The 22,725-nt window shown below is 41.4% G+C and overlaps 1 long non-coding RNA gene across 5 annotated transcripts; it reads right to left on the reverse strand.

The window, feature by feature from the left end:
• Positions 1-135: 135 nt before the first annotated feature.
• Positions 136-18,275, reverse strand: LOC129627297 (uncharacterized). 5 transcript variants are annotated; one of them, XR_008702527.1, is made up of 8 exons: positions 17,271-18,275; positions 16,645-16,696; positions 15,678-15,792; positions 12,230-12,452; positions 3,137-3,263; positions 2,567-2,688; positions 1,577-1,650; positions 136-945 (listed from the first exon to the last, which is right to left on the reverse strand). It is a non-coding gene; the product is annotated as an uncharacterized LOC129627297 (long non-coding RNA). The 5 variants fall into 5 exon arrangements; XR_008702529.1 differs by lacking the exons at positions 12,230-12,452; positions 15,678-15,792 and having other exon boundaries at positions 136-1,650; positions 16,649-16,696; XR_008702528.1 differs by lacking the exons at positions 12,230-12,452; positions 15,678-15,792 and having other exon boundaries at positions 136-1,650.
• Positions 18,276-22,725: the final 4,450 nt, after the last annotated feature.

Consider the following 22,725-nt stretch of genomic DNA (forward strand, 5'->3'; position numbering starts at 1 on the left):
TAGCACCTATCTTCATAACTGGCTGGCAGCTGCTTTTCATCTACCAGGACTGAGACAAACGGGACTCAGGTCAACTTGAGCTCTTTATTTTGACATTGATTTATCTGGAGTAGAAGCATTATTTTTGAGGCGGGGAGGGGGGGAGGAACACACAACACATCATGTAGGTTGTCTAAAAATAAAGTTCATATAAATTCAAAAAATAATACATTTCTCACTAGGTCTTTTGAGGCTTAAGAATTAATTTACATAAAGCATTAAAGCCATTGTCTGGTGAATAGTAAGATGCCCAATTAACACTGACCACTAAGTCCATTGAAAAAAGTCTCTAGAGGCCTTTGGGACGCTGGTAGATGACGGCGGCATAGGCTGTTCCGATTGGGACATCAGGCATTCCCTATCTCTTCCCTTCACCTCAGACGGTGCTTTTGAGAATCACACAGCAACCATTAACTGTGTGAGTCATTGCCTATGAATTTACAGGTTAAGCTCACTTATGTGTCTGTGGAGAGCTTATATGTCAGCTAAGTGGCTCTGCTTCCAGAGGTTGGATGGCTACTAGCTATGGTACTTCACCATAGCTAGTGAAGTCTAGCATTCTCTCAAAAAACTAGTCTAGCTAGGGTTTATTCATATGGGTCCTTGAAATTTCTAGGAGAATGAAACTATGCAAGGCCTTTTGAGACCTAGACTCAGAACTGGCATGCTGAGAACTGGTATTGCTTCTGTTGCATTTTGTTAGGTGAAGCAGTTCGTAAGGCCAGCCCAGATTCAAGGAGTGGGGAAATGCCATCTCTCACTGGGAACTATTTCAACGTCATCTTGCAAAAGGATATGTAAAAAAGGAAGAGAATAAGTGCAGCTGTTTTTGCAGTCTTCTCCAGTACCTAATTTGTAGCATTTCTTCTACAGCATTTCTGGCAGGTGGTCATGCAGCTGGAACACCTTCAAAAACAGGCAGGTCACTGTTTTACCAGGCAACTCAGTATTGTTGAAGTGCTTTTATTATGCCTCTGTAGAGACACTGACTTCACAGAATTTTTTAATCATAGAATTGAAGGTCATCCAGGCAATGACATTTTCGAAGCCAGGTTCCTGTACAGGAAGCCACAGGAAGCCTGCAATTTCCACTGATTTGTCCCCGTTCTACCTCTTGGAGCAAAACAATATATTATGTATTTATTACTTCTTTGTTTTCAAGAGAGTCTAACTAAGGCCAGCTTGAGCATTATATACCAGGTGCATGTTCCCATTCATTCATTGTTTTCATTCACTTGTTCTTGCATTTAATATTTATTAAACAGATTCCATGGGCCAGGCACTCATTTTAAGATGAATAAAGGTATGGTGTCTCAAAGCAGTCATATTTAATACAAAGTTTCATTTTACCACTTGCCAAGTGTGTGACTTGGGAAATTTTAATTTTATAATTCTCAGTTTCTTCATGTGAAAATTGGGTATATAGTTCCTCATACTTACAATTTTTAAAATATTTATTCACTTATTTTTGGATTGCCTGCCCTAGTCTTAGCTGTGATACACATGGTCTTCGTTGTGGCAGGCAAGATCTAGTTACCTGACTGGGGATGGAACCTGGGTCCTGTGCACTCGGAGTACAGAGTCTTGACCACTGGACAACCAGGGAAGTCCCTATGAAAAAAATTGGATATATAATATCTCTACTTCACAAGGTGGTTGCAATAATTAAATGAAATAAAATGTCTGGTGTTTAATAGGCCATCAGTCAATGGTAGCTGTCAGCTATGATTAAGGTTATTAAGGGATAATTCCTGTCCTGGATATGTTTCCTGGGATCTCACTGTTTCTTGGGGTCTCAAATTACTTTCCACATCTTGGTAATGCTCCTTTCTTTAGAATAAGTTACGTTCTACACAGATAATATTGTATGGTATAGCACTTTGAATAAGTGGCCTTTGCATTCAGACATAACCAGGTATGAATCCTCACTTAGCCATATATTAGTCTGTGACTTAAGTTCTTAAAGCCTCAGTTTATAAACCTGCAGACTAAGGATGACAATAATCTTAGACTTGGTATGAGGAATAGATGAGAGAATGTACATACAACCTTTAACATGGTGCCTGACACTTAGTGAGTCCCTCCACTACCCACTCTCCACCAGATGGAAGCTGTGAACTTTATTTGATACATTTTCATGATTTGTAGCATGGTGTCATGAAAAGAATCAGAAGAAAACTTGGCCCTGGATTTCCCTGGTGGTACAGTGGATAAGAGTCCACCTGCCAGTGCAGGGGACACAAGTTCAATCCCTGGTCCGGGAAGATTCCACATGACTTGGGCAACTAAGCCCATGTGCCACAACCACCGAGCCTGCACTCTAGAGCCTCCGAGCTGGAACTAATGAGCTCCTGCATTGCAGGAGGCCACAACTATTGAGGCCTGTGCTCTGCAACAAGAGAAGCCACCGAAATGAGAAGCCCATGCACCAATAAAGAGAAGCACTGGTTCACCACAACTAGAGAAAACCTGCGTGCAACAGCAAAGACCCAGCATAACCAAGATAAAAAATAAATAAAAAAACCACCTCAGTCAAGCCACTGTAGCTCTTGGGGGTCTTTGCCTCAATGTATAAGGGAGGGGATGGATTCTGTGGTCCCCAGGATAGTGCACAACTCCAGTAGCTTATTCCTCCAGGTTCTCTTCCTCCTTTGATCAGAAATAGAGTTATGTTGGGATGAGTGTAAGACTGCAAGAAAATGGAGACTCAAAGCCTTTCCAAGATTAAAAATCTCATATTGTGAGCCTCAGCTCCCCACAAATGTGCCAGGCCACCCTGTTATGTATAATCAAGTATTGTGGTCCAGAGAGCCAAAGTCAGAGAGAAACCGACCTCCTTCATCCAGGCCTCATGCCAGAAGTTTCACACCATGCTGTTTCACACCATGCTGTTTCACACCATGCTTCACACCATGCTTCACACCATGTTTCACACCATGCTTCACACCATGTTTCACACCATGCTTCACACCATGCTGTTCTGAATACTGGGCATCACAGCAGCTGTAACTGAGGGGACGGCCACGAGATAGTCTGTTTGCAAAGTCGTAACAGCGCTGTCAGACGTTACAGGTAAATGCTTAACAAACTTTCTTACATTTTCCTCTCTGTGTCCTCCAAAGGCAGGAAAACCACTGTTTGCCTCTCCACCTGCATTTGCTCATGTGCTTTCTCCTGATTTTCTTCAAGTGACAGCCTCGTATACATAACCACTGTGAAAAGAACTTAAAACCGAAGGACCTCACCAACTGATGACCTGCAGCTAATCTCCCATCACTGGCTCAAATATTGTTCAGAGTTAGAAAGAAGGTAGTGAATTATTGACTTCTATGTTCTAGCGCCTCAGAATACTTAAAAACAAAAACTGATCTTAGTCTTGGCAAATGATAGCTGCCATTAAGGACCATCCTCCCAGATATGAAGACCAGATCTAATATGAGAGGGAAAGGATGGCAGAATCGCAGGCCTTGTGATCTTTTTTTTTTTAACCTTAATGTAAAGAGCTCCCACTAGTGTTAATATCAGATCCACAGGAAAAATTCAGAGCAATACACGACTTTGACTGGCTTAAGTGCCTGTCGTGGACCTGTCGTGAGGGAGTACTAACCATAGCCCACTTTGGCCGCATGCCGCTTCATCTGGTTATTGCTCTGTTGCTGCTGCTGCTGCTAAATCACTTCAGTCGTGTCTGACTCTGTGTGACCCCATGGACTGCAGCCCACCAGGCTCCCCCATCCCTGGGATTCTCCAGGCAAGAACACTGAGTGGGTTACCATTTCCTTCTCCAATGTGTGAAAGTGAAAAGTGAAAGTGAAGTCTCTCAGTCGTGTCCTACTCTTCAAGACCCCATGGAATGCAGCCCACCAGGCTCCTCTGTCCATGGGATTTTCCAGGCAAGAGTGCTGAAGTGGGGTGCCACTGCCTTCTCCGTATTACTCTGTTAGGTTCCATTTAAGGCTCAACGTTCCTTTAATGTTTACCCTTTCTTCAGAAGCCTCCCTTGTAAGTCATCTAAGAAATGCACCATATTTCACAATGTAGTTGAACAATAAAAAATATATTTATGTATATTTTTCTCTGATAAGAGAAATATTTCACTCCCAGATGTGTCTCATTAACACTGTTTCTGACTTGAACCAAGATAAGATGCTCCTTCAACACTCTTGGCAAGATGGTTATGTCCTGTGAAATTCTGGTCATTTTCAATTGAAATGTCTCTAAGCAGCTGACAATATATAAGCCATATCAATGTAACTTGCGTAAAAAAAGAGAAAAGTATCTAGATGCTAGTCTGCTTGTCCAAAGCACCAAAAGAGCAGAAGAGATTGTGGGAGAGAGAGCTAGTTCTGGCCCCAAATAATATATTTCATAATAAATTAGGCATTGCATTAGAACTATCATAAAACATTTATAAATATTTACAAGTCTTTCCTGTCTTTAAGAATATGATAAGGAAAAAGTTAAACATGCAGTATAATAATGTTATGATTAAAGCCTCACAGCATGTCATAGTGATGTCAGAGAAATCACTCTGGGAACAAAAAAATAAAAAGTGAGAAAACTTCTATCACTGTGTCAAATCCAACAAACATTATTTTGGCATAATTGCAAACTTTTATAGTGTATGATGAGCTTCCCTGGTAGCTCAACTGGTAAACAATCTACTTGCAATGAGGGAGACCTGGGTCAATCCCTGGGTTGGAAAGATCTCCTGGAGAGGGAAAGGCTATGCTCTCCAGTATTCTGGCCTGGAAAATTCTATGGACTGTATAGGCCATGGGCCCACAAAGAGTCAGACTCGACTGAGTGACTTTCACAGTGTATGATATTAAGTCAGTTTGCCATAACAGTATGATCATTGTCAATCAAATTAAAAAACAAACCAAAAAACCCAACAGTCTATATATACTAGAAGAAGGATGTGAAAGTGAAAGTTACTCAGTCCTGTTTGACTCTTTGCGACCCCATGGACTATACAATCCATGAAATTCTCCAGGCCAGAATACTGGAGTGGGTAGCCTTTCCCTTCTCTAGGGGATCTTTCCGACCCAGGAATCGAACTGGGGTCTCCTGTATTACAGGCAGATTCTTTACCAACTGAGATATAAGGGAAGCCCAGAAGAAGGATAGAAAGACTAAAATCTCTTGCTGGACAAAAAGATCAATAGAAAAGAAGGGAAAACGTTCAGCAAGCATATTAATAGAATTATAGCTTTAAGAAACATTGGGAGATGAATCAGACGACCATCCCTCTAAAGGCTTCCTGTATCTTACCCTCTCCCTACCAATAAAATTTTTAAAATATTTATTTTAGATGGGATAAGTATAACAAACATTTATTTGATGATTTCCATGAGTCAGGCTAGAGAAGGAAATGGCAACCCACTCCAGTATTCTTGCCTGGAAAATTTCACGGACAGAGGAGCCTGGCAGGCTACAGTCCATGGGGTAGCAAAGAGTCAGACGCGACTAAGCCACTTACACACTTCCATGAGTCAGGCATTGGTTGAATGGTTGCATTGTCTTGTTTGGTTCTGCTGATAACTCTATAATCCGAGGAGGTAGGTACTGTTACCATTGCCATTTTTATAGATGGTTTCTAGAGATTGGTTAACCTGACCAGGGTTACACACTCATAAGTAGATACCCGATGGAACCCAGGTCTCTCTACCTTTGACCCTCTACCAGTCATTCGCCTGTTTGCTCTCAGCTCCAATCTAGCCCTTCCATGATCTGCTCTGCAATGCAGGATGCCAAATCTGCACTGTGCAATACAGAAACCACTAGCCACATGTGACTTTCCAAGTTACGCTAATTTAAAGTGAAACAAAATTTGGAATTCCGTTCCTTGGTCATAGCAGCCAGTATAAAATGAAATACTACTCAGTCATAAAGAATGTCACAAAAGACTGAATACTACTCAGTCACAAAAGAATGAAATAATGCCATTTGAAGCAATGTGGATGAACCTAGAGTTCACCTAAGTGAACTGAGTCAGAGAAAAACAAATACATGCTATCACATTGCAGAGTCTGAAATATAACCCAAATGAATTTATTTACGAACAGAAACAAACTCACAGACTTAGAAAACAAACTTAAAATTATCAAAGAGGAAAGGGGGTGAAAGTGAAAGTGAAAAAGAAAGTTCTTCAGTCGGGTCCTACTCTTTGCAGCCCCATCAACTATACAGTCCATGGAATTCTCCAGGTCAGAATCCTGGAAAGGGGTGGGGAGAGATACATTAGAAGTTTGGGATTAGCATATAAAATAAAGTCCTACTGTTTAGCACAGGGAACTATATTCAGTATCCTGGAATAAACTATAATGGAAAAGAGTATGAAAAAGGCTGTGTGTATATATGTATAACTGAATCACTTTGCTGTTCAACAGAAACAAACACAACATTGTAAACCAGCTCTACTTCAATAAAACAACAACAACAAACATAGTGAGCCTCAGCACTGACCGTGAGGAGTGACTGAGGAGCCTGGTCACATCACTTTCTTTCTTTCTTTTTCTCTACCCTTGCGGGTGGTAGCAGATCCCGGCAGTTACTAATCTCTGTTACCTCACTGTCCCTGCTTTGCTCCTCTAACCCTTCCAACACTTTGTGACTCTTCCTTTTATTAAATTCCCTATATGAAATACCAAGAATGTTTCTGACTAGATTTTGATTCTAAGTTCTTAACTTAAGCTATGGTAGAAAGGAAATGAAGAGAGAGAATGATTAGTGCATTTCCCAGATGGCACTAGTGTTAAAGAACCCATCTGCCAATGCAGGAGACATAAGAGACGAGGGTTTGATTCCTGAGTCAGGAAGATCCCCTGGAGGAAGGCATAACAACCCACTCCAGTATTCTTTCCTGGAGAATCTCATAGACAGAGGAGCCTGAAGGGCTACAGTCCATAGACTGAAGCAACTTAGCACACGAGCACATAGAATGATTACTATCTAGACTAAAACTAGAGTGATTACTAACTAAAGTGAGTGCTTACACTATGAAAAATAATTTGTCTGAGAAGGGAAGATTTAGTTTTTTTTCCTACAATAAGTGTCATTACTTACATTATTTTAAAACATTTAAAACTTTAGTTGACTCATTGGAAAAGACTCTGATGCTGGGTGGGATTGGGGGCAGGAGAAGAAGGGGACGACAGAGGATGAGATGGCTGGATGGCATCACTGACTCGATGGCCGTGAGTCTGAGTGAACTCTGGGAGTTTGTGACGGACAGGGAGGCCTGGCGCGCTGCAATTCATGGGGTCGAAAAGTGTCTGACACGACTGAGCGACTGAACTGAACTGAACTGAAAGTTTATAGATCTGCCCTTGAACTTAACTCTTACCCTCAACTTATTTACCAAAAACTAAAACCGGATTCTTAGGAATGGTAAAACAACTAATTAGGCTAATTCTGTGATGAATCAGTTAATCTTAGCCCCAATAACAACATCCAAAACTTACACCTACTGTAGTTAATATATTCAAAGTTAATACTACTCCCTAGTGATCAAATGGGTTGGGGGTACAGAAGGTGTGAAGTCCTAAAATGTGTCCCTATTATTTATAAGTCCCTACCGCACAACCGAGGCCAGGGGTGGTGGCCGGGAGGACCAACCCCACATCCAACGAGCCGTGGCTGCATGGGCATAGGAGGGCCTAGAGGAGCTATCCCACATTGAAGGCCAGGAAGGGCGGTGGTGAGGAGATACCCCTCGTCCAAGGTAAGGAGCAATGGCTGCACTTTGCTGGAGCGGCCGTGAAGAGATACCCACGCCCAAGGTAAGAGAAACCCAACTAAGACGGTAGGTGTTGCAAGAGGGCATCAGAGGGCAAACACACTGAAACCATACTCACAGAAAACTAGTCAATCTAATCACACTAGGACCACAGCCTTGTCTAACTCGATGAAACTAAGCCATGCCCGTGGAGCAATCCAAGACGGGTGGGTCATGGTGGAGAGATTTGACAAAATGTGGTCCACTGGAGAAGGGAATGGCAAACCACTTCAGTATTCTTGCCTTGAGAACCCCATGAACAGTATGAAAAGGCAAAATGATAGAATACTGAAAGAGAAACTCCCCAGGTCAGTAGGTGCTCAATATGCTACTGGAGATTAGTGGAGAAATAACTCCAGAAAGTATGAAGGGATGGAGCCAAAGCAAAAACAATACCCAGCTGTGGATATGACTGGTGATAGAAGCAAGGTCCAATGCTGTAAAGAGCAATATTGCATAGGAACCTGGAATGTCAGGTCCATGAATCAAGGCAAATTGGAAGTGGTCAAACAAGAGATGGCAAGAGTGAATGTCGACATTCTAGGAATCAGCGAACTGAAATGGACTGGAATGGGTGAATTTAACTCAGATGACCATTATATCCACTACTGCAGGCAGGAATCCCTCAGAAGAAATGGAGTGGCCATCATGGTCAACAAAAGAGTCCGAAATGCAGTACTTGGATGCAATCTCAAATATGACAGAATGATCTCTGTTCATTTCCAAGGTAAACCATTCAATATCACAGTAATCCAAGTCTATGCCCCAACCAGTAACGCTGAAGAAGCTGAAGTTGAACGGTTCTATGAAGACCAACAAGACCTTTTAGAACTAACACCCAAAAAAGATATCCTTTTCATTATAGGGGACTGGAATGCAAAAGTAGGAAGTCAAGAAACACCTGGAGTAACAGGCAAATTTGGCCTTGGAATACGGAATGAAGCAGGGCAAAGACTAATAGAGTTTTGCCAAGAAAATGCACTGGTCATAACAAACACCCTCTTCCAACAACACAAGAGAAGACTCTATACATGGACATCACCAGATGGTCAACACCGAAATCAGATTGATTATATTCTTTGCAGCCAAAGACAGAGAAGCTCTATACAGTCAGCAAAAACAAGACCAGGAGCTGACTATGGCTCAGACCATGAACTCCTTATTGCCAAATTCAGACTGAAATTGAAGAAAGTAGGGAAAACCACCAGACCATTCAGGTATGATCTTAATCAAATCCCTTATGATTATACAGTGGAAGTGAGAAATAGATTTAAGGGCCTAGATCTGATAGAGTGCCTGATGAACTATGGAATGAGGTTCGTGACATTGTACAGGAGACAGGGATCAAGACCATTCCCATGGAAAAGAAATGCAAAAAAGCAAAATGGCTGTTTGGGGAGGCCTTACAAATAGCTGTGAAAAGAAGAGAAGCGAAAAGCAAAGGAGAAAAGGAAAGATATAAGCATCTGAATGCAGAGTTCCAAAGAATAGCAAGAAGAGATAAGAAAGCCTTCCTCAGGGATCATTGCAAAGAAATAGAGGAAAACAACAGAATGGGAAAGACTAGGGATCTCTTCAAGAAAATCAGAGATAGCAAAGGAACATTTCATGCAAAGATGAGCTTGATAAAGGACAGAAATGGTATGGACCTAACAGAAGCAGAAGATATTAAGAAGAGATGGCAAGAATACACAGAAGAACTGTACAAAAAAGATCTTCACGACCCAGATAATCATGATGGTGTGATCACTCACCTAGAGCCAGACATCCTGGAATGTGACGTCAAGTGGGCCTTAGAAAGCATCACTACGAACAAAGCTAGTGGAGGTGATGGAATTCCAGTTGAACTATTCCAAATCCTGAAAGATGATGCTGTGAAAGTGCTGCACTCAATAGGCCAGCAAATTTGGAAAACTCAGCAGTGGCCACAGGACTGTAAAAGGTCAGTTTTCATTCCAATCCCAAAGACAGGAAATGCCAAAGAATGCTCAGACTACCGCACAATTGCACTCATCTCACACGCTAGTAAAGTAATGCTCAAAATTCTCCAAGCCAGGCTTCAGCAATGCGTGAACCGTGAACTTCCTGATGTTCAAGCTGGCTTTAGAAAAGGCAGAGGAACCAGAGATCAAATTGCCAACATCTGCTGGATCATAGAAAAAGCAAGAGAGTTCCAGAAAAACATCTCTTTCTGCTTTATTGACTATGCCAAAGCCTTTGACTGTGTGGATCACAATAAACTGTGGAAAATTCTGAAAGAGATGGGAATACCAGACCACCTGATCTGCCTCTTGAGAAATTTGTATGCAGGTCAGGAAGCAACAGTTAGAACTGGACATGGAACAACAGACTGGTTCCAAATAGGAAAAGGAGTTCGTCAAGGCTGTATATTGTCACCCTGTTTATTTAACTTATATGCAGAGTACATCATGAGAAATGCTGGACTGGAAGAAACACAAGCTGGAATCAAGATTGCCAGGAGAAATATCAATAACCTCAGATATGCAGATGACACCACCCTTATGGCAGAAAGTGAAGAGGAACTCAAAACCCTCTTGACGAAAGTGAAAGTGGAGAGTGAAAAAGTTGGCTTTAAGCTCAACATTCAGAAAACAAAGATCATGGCATCCGGTCCCACCACTTCATGGGAAATAGATGGGGAAACAGTGGAAACAGTGTCAGACTTTCTTTTTCTGGGCTCCAAAATCACTACAGATGGTGACTGCAGCCATGAAATTAAAAAAGACGCTTACTCCTTGGAAGGAAAGTTATGACCAACCTAGATAGCATATTCAAAAGCAGAGACATTACTTTGCCAACAAAGGTTCGTCTAGTCAAGGCTATGGTTTTTCCAGTAGGCATGTATGGATGTGAGAGTTGGACTGTGAAGAAGGCTGAGCGCCAAAGAATTGATGCTTTTAAACTGTGATGTTGGAGAAGACTCCTGAGAGTCCGTTGGACTGCAAGGAGATCCAACCAGTCCATTCTGAAGGAGATCAGCCCTGGGATTTCTTTGGAAGGAATGATGCTAAAGCTGAAACTCCAGTACCTGGCCACCTCATGCAAAGAGTTGACTCATTGGAAAAGACTCTGATGCTGGGAGGGATTGGGGGCAGGAGGAGAAGGGGACGACAGAGGATGAGATGGCTGGATGGCATCGCTGACTTGATGGACGTGAGTCTCTGAACTCCGGGAGTTGGTGATCGACAGGGAGGCCTGGCGTGCTGCGATTCATGGGATCGCAAAGAGTCAGACACGACTGAGCGACTGATCTGATCTGATCTGATCTGATTATTATTGGGCTTCCCGAAGTAGGTCGAATAGTAAAGAATCTGCCTGCAATGCGTGAGATCTAGGGTGGATCACTGGGTTGGGAAGATCCCCTGGAGAAGGGAATGGCAACCCACTCCAATATTCTTGCCTGGAGAATCCCATGGACAAAGGATCCTGATAAGCTACAGTCCATGGGGTCACAAAAAGTCGGACACGATGAGCGACTAACACTTATTATTTGCTCAAGAGAACCTTTACACAAAGGGAAGACATTTGATCATCAACTGCCTATTTATCCATGCTTCTGCCACCAACGGCTGTTAAGGGATGAAAAAATGAGAAGGGAGCCCAAGGTTCCCAAAATTATTATTCCAAAATAATAGATTAAGGAGCTCTGAAGACCCTTTCCCAAGGGAAGCAACAATATCACTGGTAGTTCACAGCAATAACCCAATTGTTATTATACCCTGTACTTGCTAATTTTTAAATAATATGGACAATAGTCAAAAGAGAATACCAAAAGAAAGAAAAATCAAGTACAAAATTGTATATATAGAATGATTTCAGTCATATGCACATGTGGCTCAGTGATTAAAAGTCTGCCTGCAATGCTGGAAATGTGGGTTCAATCTCTGGGTCATGAAGATCCCCTGGAGAAGGAAACGGCAACCGACTCTGCTATCTTGCCTGGGAAATCCCATGAATAGAGGTCCCCGGAGGGTTATAGTCTGTGGAGTCACAAAGAGTTGGACGCTTAGCGACTAAACAACAACAAATGTACACATAGATGCATATCTATAGAAATATGGAAGGAAAGATACCAAACGTTTACAGTGGCTATTTCTGGTTTGATAATTATCTCGATTTTTCAATTTGTCCAAGGTATACTGCACTGCTAGTGATTAACAAATCATTATATGTTAGTTTAGATGCTTATAAAATACTTTGCTTTCATTTCTGTTAAATTTACGTTATCACAGGGTAAAGCGATAGTTCTCAAAGAATGGTCCCTGGACCAGCAGTATCAGCGACACTGGGTAACTTGTTGGAAATGCAAACTATCAGACCCACCCAGGACCTCCTGAGGGCAGGGCCCAGTAGATCTGTGTTTTCAGAAGCCCCACAGGTGGTACTCACGAACGCTGAAGTTTTCATTCACGCGTGCCAAGTTGCTTCATTCATGTAGCCTGCCAGGCTCCTCCGTCCATGGGATTCTCCAGGCAAGAACACTGGAGTGGGTTGTTATGCCCTCTTCCAGGGGATCTTCCCCACCCAGGGATCAAATCTGTGTCTCTTATGTCTCCTTCATTGGCAGATGGGTTCTTTAATACTAGCACCATCTGGGAAGCCCTGAAGTTTGCTTAGAAATTGAAAGTAAAACTGTTAGTCGCTCAGTCATGTCTGACTGTCTGCAACCCATGGACGATAGTCTGTCCATCAGGCTCCTCTGTCCATGGTATTCTCCAGGCAAGAACACTGAAGTGAGTTGCCATGCCCTTCTCCAGGTTACCACACAGCTAAAGACAACTTCTGTTACTTGTACCTATAAATCCCCCTAGTGTTTCATAAGTGAGGTCCAAAGCCTTCAGTCATTTAAAGTGCAAGGTTGTGTTATTGTGGGATTAATGAACTGATTGGGGTGAGCCTGCTGATGAGAATGAAAACTCATAGAGTTGTGCTGTCTGTATTCATTGTGGGGCAAATTATGCTGGGGTTTTATGATAAATGTCAGTCTACAGAGTGACCTCTATATTGAAATCCATGGTGCCTTTCATAGATAAAATGCTAGACTGATTTAAATAGAACTCAAGTTCATGGAGGCCACTTGTTATCTGCGATGTTTTACAGAATTGGAATAAGTTAAAAAAAAATTCCTATCTCTGCTTGTCTGATGGTTTCACCTTCTCAAGTTTGATTTTTTCCCCCCATAATTCTTCCTCCTCTCCTCCACCTGTACAAAGATAGCTGATTTCCTCATTTTGTGGGAAAGATCCACTGGCCTCCTGGATTGGAGAGGTTCCTATCTCACCTCCCTCATGGAGTCTTTGTTTAGCCCAATTGTTACATTTAGTTGCTTGTGGCTCTGTCATCCCCCCACTAAATGGAGGACCCGAACCCTTGTGAGAAGAAATAGTTACTTGCCCCTCCCTACATCTCTAGTTTGTTTTTTTTTAATTTAATTTAATTTTTAAACTTTACATAATTGTATTAGTTTTGCCAAATATCAAAATGAATCCGCCACAGGTATACATGTGTTTCATATCCTGAACCCTCCTCCCTCCTCCCTCCCCATTCCATCCCTCTGGGTCGTCCCAGTGCACCAGCCCCAAGCATCCAGTATCGTGCATCGAACCTGGACTGGCAATTCGTTTCATACATGATATTTTACATGTTTCAATGCCATTCTCCCAAATCTTCCCACCCTCTCCCTCTCTCACAGAGTCCATAAGACTGTTCTATACGTCAGTGTCTCTTTTGCTGTCTTGTACACAGGGTTATTGTTACCATCTTTCTAAATTCCATATATATGTATTAGTATACTGTATTGGTGTTTTTCTTTCTGGCTTACTTCACTCTGTATAATAGGCTCCAGTTTCATCCACCTCATTAGAACTGATTCAAATGTATTCTTTTTAATGGCTGAGTAATACTCCATTGTGTATATGTACCATAGCTTTCTTATCCATTCATCTGCTGATGGACATCTAGGTTGCTTCCATGTCCTGGCTATTATAAACAGTGCTGCGATGAACATAGTTTTTTTTTTTAGTCACAGGGCCTGGCAGACAGCCAGAGCCCAAAATGATGGTTCAATGAATGAAGCTATGAATAGAATGTTACACTTTATGAAATATACCCACCTATTCAACATCAAATGTTTTGCATAGCAAATTTTAATATAAGAAATGCAGGCCAGGAATTTTACCCACATTAATTTTAATCTGGAAGGAATGCATGTAGTACTTAAAATATATGTACTGTGCTGTTCATCATTTGATTCATCTTAACCTCATCAATTTTTCAGGAACTTCCAGCAGATGGCACCAATAAATACTGTCATGGGACTGAATTGGAAATTGGTTGATATTTTTCAACATGAGCTTTAAAAAAGCAAGATAAACACAATTTCTTTAGTTCAACTGATAATAACTAGCATCTGTTTAGTATTCTCCAGTTAGCAAAGTGCTTTCATATCCTTGTCTCAATTCTGTCTCAAATTCTGTCAAGGTACTGAGAAAATTTTATTATGTACTTTAGATTTTTGTTGACATGTCATTTAGTCACAGTAGCAGGATAATTTATGCCAGTTAATGACTCCATTATTAGTTTATATTTATAACACACACCAGTCTTTTAAAGATCAAAATTTTCTTAGGAAAAAAAAAAGTTCTTTGGAATATTTGGGCATGATCCTACACATGAGAACTGAACAGTAATCCAGACCACTAATAATTTAGTGAACTGTTTCCCTGGCTCATTAAACAGTAATGATTCCTTTCATTTATAGGGTATACTGTGAATAAAAGCACTTGCTTACACATAGATTCTTTGATCCCTGCAACAGCTGTATGATGTGATCCAAGCAAGTATTATTTTGTGGGTGAAGAGACAGTAGTTCTCTTCCCCTCCTTCTTTCCCATTCCTCATCCCTCCTCCTGGGCCCCATTGCTGCCGTTCCCAGCTTGACCAGCTCAGGCTTAATATGTCATAAACCCAGTGATGCATGAATTGCATTTAACATTAGCTTCCCTTATGTGAATGGACCTAGAGTCTGTCACCCAGAGTGAAGGAAGTCAGAAAGAGAAAAACAAATATTGTATATTAACGTATGTATATGTAACCTAGAAATCTGGTACAGATGAACCTATTTGCAGGGCAGGAATAGGGACGCAGGCGTAGACGATGGACATGCGGACACAGAGCAGGAAGGGCAGGGTGGAGTTGAGAGTGTAGCACTGATATACGTATACTACCATGTGTAAACTAGGTAGCTAGTGGGAGGCTGCTGTGTAGCACAGGGAGCTCAGCTTGATACTCTATGATGGCCTAGAAGGGTGGGATGGGAGGGAGGCTCATGAGGGAGGAAATATATGTATACTGACAGTTGATTCACTTTGTTGTACAGCAGAAACTAACACAACATTGTAAAGCAATTATATTCCAATTACAAAAAACACATTAGCTTCACTTAGAAAATCTCAAGGAAATACTTAGCAAGGTTAAAACTCAGTTTGGCGTTTTAAGGATAATCCACTATATGAGAAAAAATAGGAAACAAAATAGGAGTCACAGAGTCTTTATAGTGTAGATAAACACTCTTATACGGGACACTCCAGTTTGATCCCTGGGTTGGGAAGATCCACTGGAGAAGGAAATGGCAACCCACACCAGTATTCTCGCCTGGGAAATTCCATGGACAGAGGAGCCTGGGGGTCTATAGTCCATGGGGTCACAGAGTCATATACAACTTAGCAACTAAACAACAGCAACAATCACGCATAAACTTGAGATGTGTATTAGTTCAGGCTACCATAACTAAATATCATAGACTAGGTAGCTTGAACAACACAAGTCCATATCTCACAGTCTGGAGGTTGGGAAGTCCAAGATCAGGGCGCTGACTGATGCAGTTTCTGGTGAGAGTGCTCTTCTTGGCTTGCAGACTGTGTTACTCACATGACTTTTTCTCAGTGCACGTGCTAAGTGAGAGAAGGAGGAGAGGAGGGGGGTTCCCAGGGTACCCCCTGGGAAACAAGCTCTCTCATGTTTCCTTTTATAAGTTTCAAGGGCACCAATCCCATCATGAAGGCCCCACCCTCATGACCTCATTTAATTTTATTTACTTCCCAAAGGCCACATCTCCAAATATCATCCCACTGGGAGTTAGGGCTTTAATATATTAATTTGGGGATGCTATGCTATGCTAAGTCACTTCAGTTGTGTCCGACTCTGTGTGACCCCATAGACGGCAGCCCACCAGGCTCCCCTGTCCCTGGGATTCTCCAGGCAAGAACACTGGAGTGGGTTGCCATTTCCTTCTCCAATGCATGAAAGTGAAAAGTGAAAGGGAAGTTGCTCAGTCGTGTCCGACTCTTAGTGACCCCATGGATTGTAGCCTAACAGTCTCCTCCATCCATGGGATTTTCTAAGCAAGAGTACTGGAGTGGGGTGCCATTGCCTTCAATCTAACAAGATACAAACATTCCATCTAACATTCAACCCGTAACAAGGTATTACTGACTTTAAGACAGACAAGGGCTGATTTGGAATCCACAGATTCTCCCCCATTAATTTTCCCTTGTCCCTTTAATACTGAACTGTTTTCTTCCTGGTGAGCTTGTTCTGCAGAGTATTCCTCTCATTTTAGAAATGGACCACTTTCCCTTTCACACTGATTACAAAACCAGGACCATAAAGTCACCTGACAGGAAACACAGCCCTTAGTAGAGCATTATCTGCGCCGTATTTTGAAGTCACACAGTTCAGACCTAGTGCACACCCAGGCCCTGGAGTATTGCTGATTGTTTATTGATTACAGATACAGCACGTACTCACAAATTCCAGAAGTGGAATGAAACCGCTCACCCAGGAAGACTTTGCATGCTGTAAAAGAGGTAGAACCAGCTGTTTATCATGTTGCATAATTTTACACACCCTCTCCCCCCTTGTTACGTGAAGCAATTTGGAGCCTAACAGACCTCAGTTCAAATCCTAAGTCTGAATCATAGCCCTTATGTGGCTTATATAAATTGTTCAAGTCCCACATTCTACCAATATAAAATGGAGACAATTCTCAACTTTGTGGACGTTTGAAAGATTAGGTGAGCTGACACAGGCCACGTGTTTAGTAGAATGCCTAGTCACATAGCCAAGTTTTAATAAATGAAGTTGTTTTAGGTTATTTTTCTCTTTCTCCTTCAATATTAATTGTTTCCTCTATGTACCAAACATTATACACTAAACGTAAGTGGTGAACAAAGCAGATGTCTCCTTTCCCAACAGAGTTTAAAGGTCAGTGGGAAAGACAGACACAGAAGTTGTAAAACAGGTTATCAGTTACAAATAGTCCTCAGCATGCAGAAAGAAAAGAACCTGGAGCATGGGGGCCGACTGAGATCAAGTAAAGGAGCTTTTCTGAGGAGGAGCCAGTTAAGCCTAAAAGACTAGAAGGAACCACCTGGAAGAAAGCGAGGGAGCAGTTGGAAGGAATGTTCTGAAATGGGAAAGAGCTTGACATTCTTAAGTGTTTGAAAAACGGCAAGTGTGGATGCAGCATATGAAGGAGGGAGAAGGTGGCTGAGGTGAAGAGCGAGGTGAAGGACAGAACCCAGAAATCGCTGTCACGTGAGAGGAAGAGGGTGAGGAGGGAGGTGAAGGATGGCTGAGATTCACCAGGCACTACATGTGTGCAGAGTTTTTTTTTGTTTCTTCATCTTTTTCAAAAATTAACATCTTTTTGGAGTATAGTTGTTTTAAGCAGAATTCTAAGAGTTTTACAATGGTTAACTTAAAAAACTGTAGAGAAAGTTCTGATATTATAGGCCACATAAAGGAGTTTGTTTTTATTTTGAGTGCGATGGAAAACCACTGAGAGATTTTAAGCAGGAGAGATATGATCAGATTTAACTTTCATAAAGGCTCTCCTGCTATGTTGAGGAAGGATCAGAGATGTGCAGGAGTAGAAGCAAGTCATTAAATATCCACCCACCCCAAATTTTGCTCTTCCCCCATACCTTGATGAGCTGTTGTATATAAAGTGCCTTCCAAAGGATGGGTAAAATTATCATAGGAAGTTTACTGCTAGTACAGCAGAAAAGTAGAAGCGAAAATGTAAGAAACTGCAACATATGATGATTTTATACCTTCTATACAGCCCTGTGGGTGAAAAGTTGCTATTGGGATAAGAAGCCAAGTTTTGAGAGGGTGAAAAAGAGGATGATGTGAATTCTTTGGTCTTCTAAGAATGCGACCTTACAGAATAGTAATCACATTTACATAAAGAGGCTGAATTGCACTTCTTTTGCAAGTCAGAAAAGAATTTTTAAAATGAATCAAAACTGGTGGTATAAAGTACCTACAAAGGCATGAGAATCAGGTTAATGAAATATATAGAATTTCTAGGATCCAATGTATACAGCATTATGCCTATGGTTAACAGTATTGTATTGTATACTTGAAAGTTGCTATGAGAGTAGATAGATCTTAAATGTTCTCACCACACCCACACAAAATGGTAATTATATAAAGTGATGGAGGTGTTCACTAAATTTATTGTGGTCATTTTGCAATATGTATAGGTGTTTCAAATTATCACATTGTATACCTTAAACTGACACAGTGTTGTATGTTAGTCATATCTCAATAAAGCTGGAAAATAAAATTTTAAAATAAACAAATAAAATGGAAGAAACAATGTGTGGCACTTCCCCACGAGTGTCCATGCCACTGCCAGAGGCTGGGGCTTATCAGTGTGTGCTAACCAGCTTACTGAGTCTTAGCAGAAGTGCTGCTAAATCAGGAGAAATATTAACTTTAATATCTAACACTGGTTCCTTAACACATGCATAATCCAATTTAAAGAATTTAATGGGCATGTCTGAGTTCACATCAAGGGCTGCCTACATTGAGATTTCATGGTTTACTTTCCTCCTTCCATGCTTGATTTAGCAAATTAGTGACCTTAGCCTGCCATCGCTTTTCTTTTTCTACCTTTCATAGTGAATTACTTTTTAAAGGCTTAAACAAAAATCCAAAAGGAATGGCTTTGAAGTTGATTTCTTTGAAGATGTGTGAGAATTTGAAGACTCCGTTCTTCTAGATTGGCTTAAACCTCTCAGTATGGCAGGACCTGGGTCTCTGTTTCTAGCAATCTTCACAAGGCTCAGGTGGTTTTACTACGTCTAGTGTTTCAGTTTGTAATCTATTAGGGTGAGACATTGTACCGGGGATGGCTAGGATGATCATGAGTTTAAAGTCTGTTTATTTCCATCTGTTAGAGAATCAGATTCTGCCTCTGTTGTATACAGTTAGAGCCAGGCTTATTGTTATGATGGAAAGTAGGATGACGTCATTTTCCTGCTGGCTAGCAACTATTCAGGAATGTATTGATAGAGTTTTCTACAGTTGTTTATAAGTGTTTTGCTTGTAAATGGTTGAGGTGTACAAGAGCGTCTTTGTCCAGACAGGCTTTTGCACCCATGGGAAATTTCTCCTTTTCTTTCTCTCCTGGTCCCTGAGATATGCACAGACTCTTTTCCCACTTCCTTTACCATTTCTCAAAACCTGTGATCCAGTGTCCTAGGATTTATCAGTCGGGATTCAGTTATAGGTAAACAGGACACACTTTCATTGGCTTTAGCAGACAGGGATTTAATATTAAAAATTGGGCTTCCCTTGAGGCTCAGCTGGTAAAGAATCTGCGTGCAATGAGGGAGACCTGGGTTGGGTTTGATCCCTGGGTTGGGAAGATCCCCTGGAGAAAGGATAGGCTACCCACTCCAGTATTCTCAAGCTTCCCTGGTGGCTCAGCTGGTAAAGAATCCGCCTGTGATGCGGGAGACCTGGGTTTGATCCCTGGGTTGGGAAGATCTCCTGGAGAAGGGATAGGCTACCCACTCCAGTATTCTGGCCTGGAGAATCCCATGGACTGTATAGTCCACGGGATCGCAAAGAGTCGGACACAACTGAGTGACTTTCACTTTCAGAACTTCTGGAAGGGCTGGAAGGGTAGATTCTAGGCTAAGCCTCTCAAGGATGAGCTCTAGCTCAGAACTAATGTGGCCAGGGAATCTCTGTAAGAGGAGGAAAAAGCTAAACTCTTGGTCAAAGCATATGCCATGAATTTATCACTGATTAAATATATGGCCCCACATGTTTTATTATGGTAACATTGGGAAAAAACTGACCTGACTCTTAGTACAACACGGTCCACAGACCTGTAGCATCAGATCCCTGGGAGCCTGTTACAAATGCAAAATCTTGGGCCTCAACCCCCATCCCTACTGAGTTAGAAGCTCTGGGGTAGCCCAGAGGAATCTTGCTTAACTTGTCCTCCGAGTGATCCTGACGCAAGGGTGACCTACCCTCCTGGTTTCCCAGGGACTACGGAAAGGTTTCCCAGGACACAGGACTGCTATTGCTAAAACCCAAAGAACCCTGGGCAAGCCAGGACACACTGGTCACCTTCGATGCCAGCTCACATTTGAGAAATACATCTCAGGCCATCTGTGGAGCCACTTGTAGACGGGGGATGGGGAGGGTGTTTGTGAGTCATAGATAGGAGCCACAGTAAAACAATGTGGCATTGCTTCAATGCCACAGCAAAATCCTGCTCTCTCAAAATAACTTCAGTTGAAACAGCAAAACACTCCTTTGTCACTACTTTTCAGGCACCGATGAAGAAACAAGGTGCCAAATTTCTGAGCTGAATGACTGCCGAGAGTGAGACATGACAAACTGAGAACGCGTGTGGCAGATGAATTTTCACAAGTCATACACTCATTTCTTTTTTTATAACTGAGCTTAATTTTCATCTCATGTCCCCATTCTGCCTGATAGCAGAAAGTAATCCTCACCGTTTTAAAGACAGACTTAGTCAGATCGGAGTTTTCTCATTCAAAGCAGGTGTTTTTCAGTCAGTTCGTGGTTTTCCCCACCACCCCATTCCCTGGATTCAGTCTAAATTCTGGAGACCGTTCACAGAGCCACAGTGTTGGGAGGAGGGGAGGCATAGGTTCCTGCTGGCATCTATAGAGATGTACCTCATCCCTGCAGGAAATATCTAGGACATCTGGGTTCTCCATCTGGTTTCTGGTGGTCGGTTCAGGAAGGTCACCCTGAATCCCTCTCATCAAAGTCTCAAAGCATCTTCAGGCCTGCTGGCCTCCCTCAGGTGTTCCTCCCCTCATCACCCAGTCCAAAGGAGGTTTCATCTCATCTGGGGTGAGAAAAACTCATTTCTGCATAATCAAGGTCCATTCTCTATTTAGAATTATGGTTTCAACTTTACATCTTGAGTTCTTCAGGAATGTGGCAGAGATTTCTATTTGCAAGCTTTTATTCATTCTCCCTTTCTACTTCCCTAACAATGTTATTTTATTTAGGTCAGTTTTGTGCCCTACAAAAGATTATATTTTTCCAGGGTCCCTTGCAGCTAAGCATGGCCATGTGATTAAATTCTGACAAGTGATATATAAGCCTAAGAGTTGCGTGGGACTTCTGAGATGGTTTGTGAGTTGACTCAGTGAGAAGGAATATTCTTTGCCTTTCCCTAGTTCCTATTTCCTCACATGTGGATATAATGGTTGGAACTTTGTCAACCATCTTGTACCAGGAGGTAATCCTGCAACTGCAAGGAACAAGGACTAGGAGGAACTAAAACATAGATGAAGTCTGAGAATCTGATAACAGTACCAGTCTTACACTATCAGACTGATTTTATAAGAGAGAAATAAATTTCTATATTTACAATGTTTTATTTTTTATTTCATGTAGCTTAACTAACTCTAACAAGGGACTTGGTTTTTATTCTTGAAAACCCTTTTCAAGCTATTTTCTCTGTCATGCATTTCAAAGATCTATATAGCTAAGCTAAAATCAGATTCATTTTGCTTCTTTGCATTTATCTTGTAACAATCTTTTCCTAAGAGCCATGCGGAGGACATCTTGCTACCTGAAGGAATAGAAAGAAAGAAGCAAATGTTAATAATATTTCCAAATGTTACCTTCATACATGAAATTTATCCAAATAGCCACCATGCCTTGGGTTAAAGCCTATAATTTAGAGCTTTATGGATCTAAGAGATGCCATAGAGAGAGATGAAAGATTTTCAATAAATTTGACAATGTCCGAAACTTTTTCAATAAATTTGACAGTGTCCACCTCTACAGGAGTTTGGTTGAAAACACATGTCTGCAGATAGCATATTCTGAGCTTTCACTTGCAGCTGCTGCTACTCAAGCCTAAGAGTTATCCCCTCAAGAGTTGAAGAGTCAATATCTGTATCATATTTCTTTGTATCTCCTGCAGAATTTCACAGTAAACCCTTAGTTAACTTTTTAAAATTGATCTGGGGCCTGTCAGGTTGCCCCTTCAATGAATGGCACCAACCTCATGAATAACTCTTGAATAACTGCTGCTCCTCTGTGTTGATGAGTGTAGCAAATTCTGTGCCTTCTTAAGGAAGTAATGGTTATTCAACCATGGTTAACTAAATTAAGTTTCCTGAAATAGATATGTATCACAGAGCATGTCTGTCATTCTTAATTTTATTTTCCTGCAAGGTTGTAATTAATTTGGTTAACTAAGTTGATAGAATGGATGTTGATTTAGCTCAGGAATCTAGAGAAGTAGAATTAATTCCAATAAATATTCAATTTGTACTCGGATATAATCAAATAAAAGTAAAGATGTTTATGTTTCATCTCCAAGAATACATTCCCCTTTGAAGATCTACTCCCTTTCCTTTTATTAGATATTTATAAGACCTAACTTCAAGTTTTTTGTGTGGTGTTTCATTTTTTATTATTTATTTGTTTTTTTAATTATCATTATTTATTTATTTATTTTTGACTACACCTTCCGGCATGCAGGATCTCAGTTCCCTGACCAGGGATCCAACGTGTGCCTTCTA

The sequence above is a fragment of the Bubalus kerabau genome, chromosome 14 (genome assembly GCF_029407905.1).
Source record: "Bubalus kerabau isolate K-KA32 ecotype Philippines breed swamp buffalo chromosome 14, PCC_UOA_SB_1v2, whole genome shotgun sequence".
In the NCBI taxonomy this organism is placed as follows: Eukaryota; Metazoa; Chordata; class Mammalia; order Artiodactyla; family Bovidae; genus Bubalus; species Bubalus kerabau.